The following is a 9,730-nucleotide window of genomic DNA, read 5'->3' as shown; positions in this document are numbered from 1 at the left end:
GAATCAGTGGTATGACGATTATTGCGTCACAACCATGCGACCAATGATGACGGTGAAGCACGAAGGGGCAGTGTCTAGAGCTGTCCCCGCCCACATCATGTGATGGGGAGAGGACGCTAGTGGCGCGCAGGTATAAAAGCAGAACTGGTGCCGGCCCTGCGGAATGGCTGTGAGGGAGGAGGCGGTTGCTCGGTGGGTTGGCTCTTGTGGTGGCGCCGTCACTGGCAACGTTCTTTTTTTGTAGCTGCCAAACTAATAAAGCGGTGACTCCAGCATTGGAGGGGGCTTTGGTAATGTTATCACTTTTTGGGAGGAGCCAATTACCTGGGGAACACCCCTGAGGGGAAATGGCGCTCCCCAGCAAAGTGCTTTGGGGGGAAGGGGGTGTAAGGGCACATTTCTAGGGAATGCAAACCAAAAAGGAAAATATAGTGACACTCTGCAAAGCAGGAAGCAAAATCTGTGCTGCCCCCAAAATCCAACGTTTTGGCAAAATGTATTACATAATAATGAATAGATGAATCATATGTAACTGAAATAAACCTATGCTGATACCTACAGAAACAGAACTGCAGATAAACGGCTGTGGGCCCTGTAGCAGGAATAGAGAGCAGAGCTTTATATTTGTATCTCCCTTAGTAATACCCAAGCGCTCATAATATACTGTATATAGTGACATATATCCTTATAATGCACAACATCCATGAATAGTGATGAGTGAAAAAAAGTCACACGGTATCACCTCATTGTTCCCTGACCTACATACAGGCACTCACCCTGCCTTTAAATAGCCATGTAACTCCTCAGTTATTTCTTATATCCTTATCATTTACAGTAGGGGGTACATTATCCCTTATAATACATGAGTGATACTCAGAGTTCCCTGTATAACTCAGCCTGCAGCCTTGTGCCTTTATATGGGGGGCACAGAACCCCTCAGTGACTGCTAATATCCTTATCATTTACAGTAGGGGGTACATTATCCCTTATAATACATGAGTGATACTCAGAGTTCCCTGTATAACTCAGCCTGCAGCCTTGTGCCTTTATATGGGCACAGAACCCCATAGTGACTCCCAATATCCTTATCCTTACTGTGTGGGGGTTAGTACAGAACAGATGTAGGCAAGTTGATACAAATGAAGTAGTTATATATCATATTTCTATGTTGCACAGGTGAATCTGCTGACAGGATTATACCCCCAAAGTCTCCCATTCTGCAGTACCAGACTGTGCAGGGGCAGAACATGGACTCACACAGAATTATCAGGTATGTGATATCCCAGTTGTTTCTAAATTATCGTTCTTTGAGGCCAAAACTGTGGGTTCTAATTGCTCTTAGTGACATCACCGGTTGTTATGATCTGCCCATTATAGGCCCAACTGCCCCGACCCGCCAGGAATACCTGCCCCATCACTGTTGGCTTTTAATGAAGGCTCCGCCCCATAGTCTGTGCTGTCACATCTTGGTTCCTGGCCCCTAAATATACAGCCCCCCTGGCATTCCCAGTACCCAGAGGCACAAACAGCCCCCCCAGCCCAATAAATAGTGACTGTCTGTGGCACCTTACAGCCCCCCTGGCATTCCCAGTACCCAGAGGCACAAACAGCCCCCCCAGCCCAATAAAGAGTGACTGTCTGTGGCACCTTACAGACCCCTGGCATTCCCAGTACCCAGAGGCACAAACAGCCCCCCCCCCCAGCCCAATAAATAGTGACTGTCTGTGGCACCTTACAGCCCCCCCGGCATTCCCAGTACCCAGAGGCACAAACAGCCCCCCAGCCCAATAAATAGTGACTGTCTGTGGCACCTTACAGCCCCCCTGGCATTCCCAGTACCCAGAGGCACAAACAGCCCCCCCCAGCCCAATAAAGAGTGACTGTCTGTGGCACCTTACAGACCCCTGGCATTCCCAGTACCCAGAGGCACAAACAGCCCCCCCCCAGCCCAATAAATAGTGACTGTCTGTGGCACCTTACAGCCCCCCTGGCATTCCCAGTACCCAGAGGCACAAACAGCCCCCCCAGCCCAATAAATAGTGACTGTCTGTGGCACCTTACAGCCCCCCTGGCATTCCCAGTACCCAGAGGCACAAACAGCCCCCCCCCAGCCCAATAAAGAGTGACTGTCTGTGGCACCATACAGCCCCCTGGCATTCCCAGTACCCAGAGGCACAAACAGCCCCCCCAGCCCAATAAATAGTGACTGTCTGTGGCACCTTACAGCCCCCCTGGCATTCCCAGTACCCAGAGGCAAAAACAGCCCCCCCCCCAGCCCAATAAATAGTGACTGTCTGTGGCACCTTACAGCCCCCCTGGCATTCCCAGTACCCAGAGGCACAAACAGCCCCCCCCAGCCCAATAAAGAGTGACTGTCTGTGGCACCTTACAGACCCCTGGCATTCCCAGTACCCAGAGGCACAAACAGCCCCCCCCCAGCCCAATAAATAGTGACTGTCTGTGGCACCTTACAGCCCCCCTGGCATTCCCAGTACCCAGAGGCACAAACAGCCCCCCCAGCCCAATAAATAGTGACTGTCTGTGGCACCTTACAGCCCCCCTGGCATTCCCAGTACCCAGAGGCACAAACAGCACCCCCCAGCCCAATAAAGAGTGACTGTCTGTGGCACCTTACAGCCCCCTGGCATTCCCAGTACCCAGAGGCACAAACAGCCCCCCCAGCCCAATAAATAGTGACTGTCTGTGGCACCTTACAGCCCCCCTGGCATTCCCAGTACCCAGAGGCACAAACAGCCCCCCCCAGCCCAATAAATAGTGACTGTCTGTGGCACCTTACAGCCCCCCTGGCATTCCCAGTACCCAGAGGCAAAAACAGCCCCCCCCCCAGCCCAATAAATAGTGACTGTCTGTGGCACCTTACAGCCCCCCTGGCATTTTCCAGGATTTACAGATTGCCAGTCGGGGCATAGACACACCCACCTTCACCTTTTAGCCCAAACAATGCCTCTCAGTGGGGCAATTGAAGCTGCTGCCAGTCTGACACTATTATACCCAGGGGCCCCATACTCGGCACAGGGCCCTTACTGGGGGCAGGACAGGGAGTCGGCCCACAGTCCATGTTGCTGCTGTTGAATCGCACTCAGCAAGTTTGCGCCGAGGCCGTGGCCAATGGGAATGTTGTTCCTGGGCATATTTAGTGCCCCAGCCGTTCCCGTATGAATCAAACCTCCCAACATGTAAAAAGTAGAAAGAGAGACAAAAACATCTGCCGCATGTAACGCTGCAAAAAATGTCCAGGCCCCGCCCACTCTATGGCCACGCCCCAAAGAAAAAGCCCATTTTACAAAACTACAGCTGAAAAGCACAAGATGCACAGAGGGCGCCAGAGGGCAGAGGCCCCAGTCAGTTTATGGCACATTGTGGCTTCATATTGTGGCTTTCATTACGCACTGTGGCAGCTCCGTATCAGGGCTCAGTGGGGCACGGGGCATTTCTGAACAATTCCAAACTCAGAGACCCCCCAGCGCTGAATCAACTCACAGTGTTTTCTATATTTAAATAAAAATGACCCCTTTATAGACCTTTCCATTCTGTAAACTGTCTCTGCTGAAATCAGTTGCACTTATTTAATTACATTTGGTTTTTCTCTCTATACTCGCCCCCCACCCCCCGACATTTTAGCCGCTGCCCCGCCCTTTGAGTTGTATTTCTGCCTAACCCCACCCACTTGTGGGGCCTGGCGCGAGGGAGGAGCTAGTGCGGCACGCAGAAGAGCGCACTAAGAGCCGCAGGTACCTGAGGGGTCCGGGGGGGCGGGGGCAGCAGGAGCGGGAATGGGGTAGCTAGAGGGGGCTCTGGAGGGACTAGAGTATAAGCCGAGGGGGAGTTTTTGAGGAGATTTGGTGAAAAAGTGTTGTTATACTGGAGTATATCCGGGAGTAAAATGCTATTGCTATTTGTGAGATGGGATTCAGCCTTACAGACTCACACACACAGGGATGTTTGTTATTTGTTGTTTTATTCATTTTGTTGTTTTATTGGGGCCTGTCAGCCCCCCCTGAGCCTCCCACTGCCCCCCCTGAGCCTCCCACTCCCACCCACTGCCCCCGCTGAGCCTCCCGCACCCACCCACTGCCCCCGCTGAGCCTCCCACTCCCACCCACTGCCCCCGCTGAGCCTCCCACTCCCACCCACTGCCCCCGCTGAGCCTCCCACACCCATCCACTGCCCCCGCTGAGCCTCCCACTCCCACCCACTGCCCCCGCTGAGCCTCCCACTCCCACCCACTGCCCCCACTGAGCCTCCCGCACCCACCCACTGCCCCCGCTGAGCCTCCCACTCCCACCCACTGCCCCCGCTGAGCCTCCCACTCCCACCCACTGCCCCCACTGAGCCTTCCGCACCCACCCACTGCCCCCGCTGAGCCTCCCGCACCCACCCACTGCCCCTGCTGAGCCTCCCACACCCATCCACTGCCCCCGCTGAGCCTCCCACACCGACCCACTGCAGGGGCCCCGCTGAGCCTCCCACACCCACCCACTGCCCCCGCTCAGCCTCCCACTCCCACCCACTGCCCCCGCTGAGCCTCCCACACCCACCCACTGCCCCCGCTGAGCCTCCCACTCCCACCCACTGCCCCCGCTGAGCCTCCCACACCCACCCACTGCCCCCGCTGAGCCTCCCGCACCCACCCACTGCCCCCGCTGAGCCTCCCACACCCACCCACTGCACCCGCTGAGCCTCCCACTCCCACCCACTGCATGGGCCCCGCTGAGCCTCCCACACCCACCCACTGCATGGGCCCCCGCTAAGCTTTCCACACCAACCCACTGCAGGGGCCCTGCTGAGCCTCCCACACCAACCCACTGCAGCAGGGGACTCCGCTGAGCCTCCCAAAAAAAATTTTTCTTTTGTTTTTTTATTTTTTGTCTGTTTTTTTGTTTTGTTTTTTTTTTTTGTTCCTAACCTAATTGACCTATTTACCTAAGAATCCTAATAACTTGTTCCCGTTGGGAGAAAAGTCATGGATTCATCCTTAACAACCTAAAAAGAAATCAAAAAAAGAAATTTGTGTTATAAAAAACTAAAAAATGTTGTTATTTTGTTGTTTTTTGTTCTTTTGTTGTTTTTCTTAATTTTTTTGTTTTGTTGGGGCCTGTCAGCGGGGCCCCCTGCTGCACCACCCACACCAACCCACTGCAGCAAGGGACTCCGCTGAGCCTCTGAATAAAATGTTTTTTGTTTTTTTTTTGTTTTGTTGTGGCTTTGTTGTTGTTTTTTGTTGTTTTTTTGTTTTTTTTATTTCCTAACCTAATTGACCTATTTACCTTAGAATCCTAATAACTTGTCCCCGTGTGGAGAAAAGTTATGGATTCATGCTTTACAAGCTAAAAAAGTAAAGAAAAAAAGAAATTTGTGTTATAAAATCGGAAAAAAATTTATTATTTTGTTATTTGTTGTTGTTTTTCTTGATTTTTTTGTTTTGTTGGGGCCTGTCAGCGGGGCCCCCTGCTGCACCACCCACAACCAACCCACTTGCAGCAGGGGACTCCACTGAGCCTCTGAAAAAAATGTTTTCTTTTATTTTTTTGTTTAATTTTTTTCTTTTGTTTTTTGTTTCTTTTTTATTTCCTGAACTAACCTTTTTTTTTTTAAATTCCTAATCTAATAACCTATTACCTTAGAATCCTAATAACTTGTCCCCGTTGGGAGAAAAGTCATGGATTCATGCTTTACAAGCTAAAAAAGAAAAGAAAAAATGAAATTACATAGTTACATAGTTACATAGTTACATAGGGTTGAAAAAAGACCAGTGTCCATCAAGTTCAACCCATCCAAGTAAACCCAGCACACCTAACCCACACCTACCAATCTATACACTCACATACATAAACTATATATACAACCACTAGTACTAACTGCAGGTATCAGTATCACAATAGCCTTGGATATTCTGATTGATCAAGAACTCATCCAGGCCCCTCTTATAGGCATTAACAGAATCTGCCATTACCCCATCACTAGGAAGGGCATTCCCCAACCCCCTCACTGCCCTCACCGTGAGGAACCCCCTACGCTGCTTCAAATGGAAGCTCTGTTCCTCTAATCTATAGGGGGGGCCTCTGGTGCGCTGATTGTTTTTATGGGAAAAAAGAACATCCCCCAACTGCCTATAATCCCCTCTAATGTACTTGTACAGAGTAATCATGTCCCCTCGCAAGCGCCTCTTTTCCAGAGAAAACAACCCCAACCCCGACAGTCTCACCTCATAGTTTAACCCTTTCATCCCCTTTACCAGTTTAGTTTATAATTAGTGTTATAAAAAATGAAAAAATGGTTTGTTTTGTTTTGTTTTGTTGGGGCCTGTCAGCGGGGCCCCCTGCTGCACCACCCACAACCAACCCACTTGCAGCAGGGGACTCCACTGAGCCTCTGAAAATTTTTTTTTTTTTTTTTTTGGTGTTTTTTTTTTTTTTTGGTGTTTTTTTTTTTTTTTTGATTTTTTTTTTTTGGTGTTTTTTTTTTTTTTTTTTTTTTTTAAACCTAACCTAATTACTTACCTAACTACTTACCTACGAATCCTAATAACTAGTCCCCGTTGGGAGAAAAGTTATGGATTCGTCCTTTGCCACCTAAAAAAGAAAACAAGAAGGACATTATTAGTGTTGGAAACCTTGGAATAGATGTGTAACATACAGACTAACACACGCAAAGGACAATGATACAAATGATTTTATCATAATCGGCCCGTGTATGGGCACTGCCGGCGGGCCTGCCCCACCCATATCTGGCCTGAAATCGGGCAAATCTCGATTGGGCAGGTTTAAAAATTCAGTTGGATCAGAGACTGCATCGGCTCGTTGATGGGGCCCCCGGACCGACTGCGCCTAAACCCGTTGTTATAATTCCATCGTTTGGTCCCAGGGCCAAACAATTGAATTAGCCTGGATTCTCCCAATATCGCCCACCCGTAGGTGGGGGGTATCAGGAGAAGATCCGGTTGCTTGGCAACATGGCCACGCCTTATTATCTATTACTGATGATAAACTAATAATAAGCCCATCAGTAACTACCGATGCAATGCCTGCAACCCCCCCTGAGCCGCTAAGTACCCTATACACACAGACCCTGATCCAGCAGCCCATTTACTCACAAATAGTTATATCTGGTGTTTTCTACTTACGTAAACGACCGTCTCCATATGGGCAAACTTTCCAGGCTAAAAAGGAAAAAAAAAACGTCAGTTTTTTATACAAATGAACCAAACCATCAAGTACGAAGGGAACAAAGAAAGGGACTAATGCCGCACAGTATGTATTGAAGAGTAACCGTTCCTTCCATGGGCCAGGGAGGCTTCTGGGAGTTTATATTAGGGATGCCCCGGGTCCTTTATAAAAGTTTCGGCCGAATACCGAACCGAACCTGAATCCCAATTTCCATATGCAATTAAGGTAACGGAAGGGCTCATTCCGGCTCATATACACATTAATATTGTAGGAGTAGGAAAGAATAAAAACGGATAGAAGCTGAGAGTGCAGAGACGGGTGTAAATCTGTATCTTACCTTCTTCTTCTTGTACCTGAACGGTGCGCAGACACCTCTCACACAGTCCAGGATACAATCACAGAATCTGGGCGCCATTGTGGTAGATGGTCGTTACTGTCGTTATATGGAAGGAAACAAAAACACAGCAATTAGTAAGTAAAAACACAGCAATTAGTAAGTAAAAACACAGCAAATAATGAGTGTGAAGGAAACCCAGGCAGCCATTATTGGGGGTCAGTGTATGGGGCATTAGGGTACCCATATATTTATACATACATATTCCTGTTATTGGGGGTCAGTGTATGGGGCATTAGGGTACCCATATATTTATACATACATATTCCTGTTATTGGGGGTCAGTGTATGGGGCATTAGGGTACCCATATATTTATACATACATATTCCTGTTATTGGGGGTCAGTGTATGGGGCATTAGGGTACCCATATATTTATACATACATATTCCCGTTTGTTTAATGGAAATAAATGCTGGGATATGGGGCAATGTAGAGCGCAACGTTTAACAACTGAAATGAAATCTAATTGGTAGGAGCAAAAGTCTTTTCTTAGGAGTAAAAAGTATTTGTTTCCAGTTAATCAAAACATGTGAGATTTTCCGACTCAGGGAAAATGATGGGAACGGTGAGATTTTGGTGCGAGTGCAAATTAGAATTGTAACAGGGAGGAGCCCGTAGCAGGGACAACTTACCGTTTCTGCTCTAAAAAGCAATCTGAAGTGTTTCCCCAAGTTGTAACGGTTACGCACACACAGCTGGTATTGTGACATCAGTGTTGCCATGGGAACCCATTGTGACATCAGCTGCAGGCTTCCACATGGGTGGTCTAAAGACATCAGTGTTGCCATGGGAACTCACTGTGCCATCAGCTGTGAATCAACAGTGAATTGAATGGTGAAACACCCTTTAGGTGCCAGTGTATGATGATTGGTCAGGGCCCACCTTAGCGCCAAACAAGGGTTTAGACGTTTTAACACATTGTTATGATTTCCTGTAGATCTATAATAGCAAATGTATTTCCCCCCTAATCTCGCCTTAAATGACCGTCAGACTTAATTTCCCCATACACCTTCAGATCCGCTCACTTGGCGATGTCACCAAGCGAGTTTATCTTCTCCCAATATCCCCCACCTACGGGGGCCCTGGGGCCAAATGATTGAATTATAAAGACGGGCTTAGGCAAAGTTGGTCCGGGGGCCCCATCAACGAGCCGATGCAGTCCCTGATCCGACTAGAATTTTAAACCTGCCCAATCAAGATTTGCCCGATTTCAGGCCAGATATGGGTGGGGCAGGCCCGCCGGCAGTGCCCATACACGGGCCGATTAGCTGGCGAATCTAAGGGACCCATATCGGCAGCTAGAATCGGCCCGTGTATGGGGACCTTTAGTTTCCATGAGTACCAAGAGAACAAATAGACATTCCCTGCAAAGCTAACCCTAACTGGCCCCCAGGCTGATGCAAATGGAATGAAATTGGCTTTAGCTCCCCTTTAAAAGAGACCCAACCCCCCCCACACATTCCCCCCCCCCCCCGCATGGGTACAGGGCCACATCTTTCCATTTGCTATTTTTTTGTTTAATTATTTGCCCACCTCTTTTGCATCTTTCCAACTTTCGAATGGGGGTCACTGACCCTGACAGCAAAAACGATTGCTCCGTGAGGCTCCAACTTTCTTGTTACTTTTTATTACTTTCTTTTTATCTTCCAGTCTCACATTCACACCGCTGCCTGGTTGCTAGGGTAAATTGGGCCCTAAAACCCAGAGAGCTGCTGAAATTCCGAACCAAAAGGCAAAATCAGTAAACAAAACACAGAATATAAAAAACAAAGACCAACTGCAATTTATCTGGGAATGTCACAAACACCAATGGGCCAAGTCCCCCCTGTATATACCAGCAGGCCCTGCTATTACTGGCAGTAACTGTCTCGCCATGGAACCCATTACACCTGCTGCCATTCTCACAGTATTAACGCTGGGGCCCCCAAACCCTTCACGGTTGGTCATTGGGGGGCTGCAGTTTTAGGTTTGAAAAAGTGGGCGGAGCCACCAACAGTCAATCATATAAACCCCCTTTAAATTTCATTGGTTTAAATTTAAAATGATGCCATTCTCATACTATTTACGCCAAGGCCCCCAAACTTTTCACAGTTGTTTCCTGGGTGATTTTGACTTGGGGTTAGAAAACTGGCCCCACCCAGGGCTGT

The 9,730-nt window shown here is 48.7% G+C and overlaps 1 protein-coding gene and 1 long non-coding RNA gene across 3 annotated transcripts in view; one reads left to right on the top strand and one right to left on the bottom strand.

Moving 5' to 3' along the window:
* The window catches only part of LOC100491248 (proteasomal ATPase-associated factor 1), a 99,675-nt gene continuing 89,945 nt past the window's right edge, over positions 1–9,730 (top strand). The window contains exons 1-2 of the mRNA XM_031896300.1: positions 1–192; positions 1,177–1,270. The gene's annotated coding sequence lies outside the window, so the exon portion shown is untranslated. The remainder of the gene's footprint in view (positions 193–1,176; positions 1,271–9,730) is intronic.
* On the bottom strand, positions 6,501–9,158 carry LOC116408642. 2 transcript variants are annotated; one of them, XR_004221097.1, is made up of 4 exons: positions 9,117–9,158; positions 7,525–7,620; positions 7,145–7,180; positions 6,501–6,593 (listed from the first exon to the last, which is right to left on the bottom strand). It is a non-coding gene; the product is annotated as an uncharacterized LOC116408642 (long non-coding RNA). The 2 variants fall into 2 exon arrangements; XR_004221096.1 differs by lacking the exon at positions 9,117–9,158 and adding an exon at positions 8,216–8,382.

Source organism: Xenopus tropicalis, chromosome 2, assembly GCF_000004195.4.
Source record: "Xenopus tropicalis strain Nigerian chromosome 2, UCB_Xtro_10.0, whole genome shotgun sequence".
NCBI classification, from domain to species: domain Eukaryota; kingdom Metazoa; phylum Chordata; class Amphibia; order Anura; family Pipidae; genus Xenopus; species Xenopus tropicalis.
The sequence above is the reverse complement of the archived record's forward strand: the minus strand, read 5'-3'. Positions and strand labels throughout refer to the sequence as shown.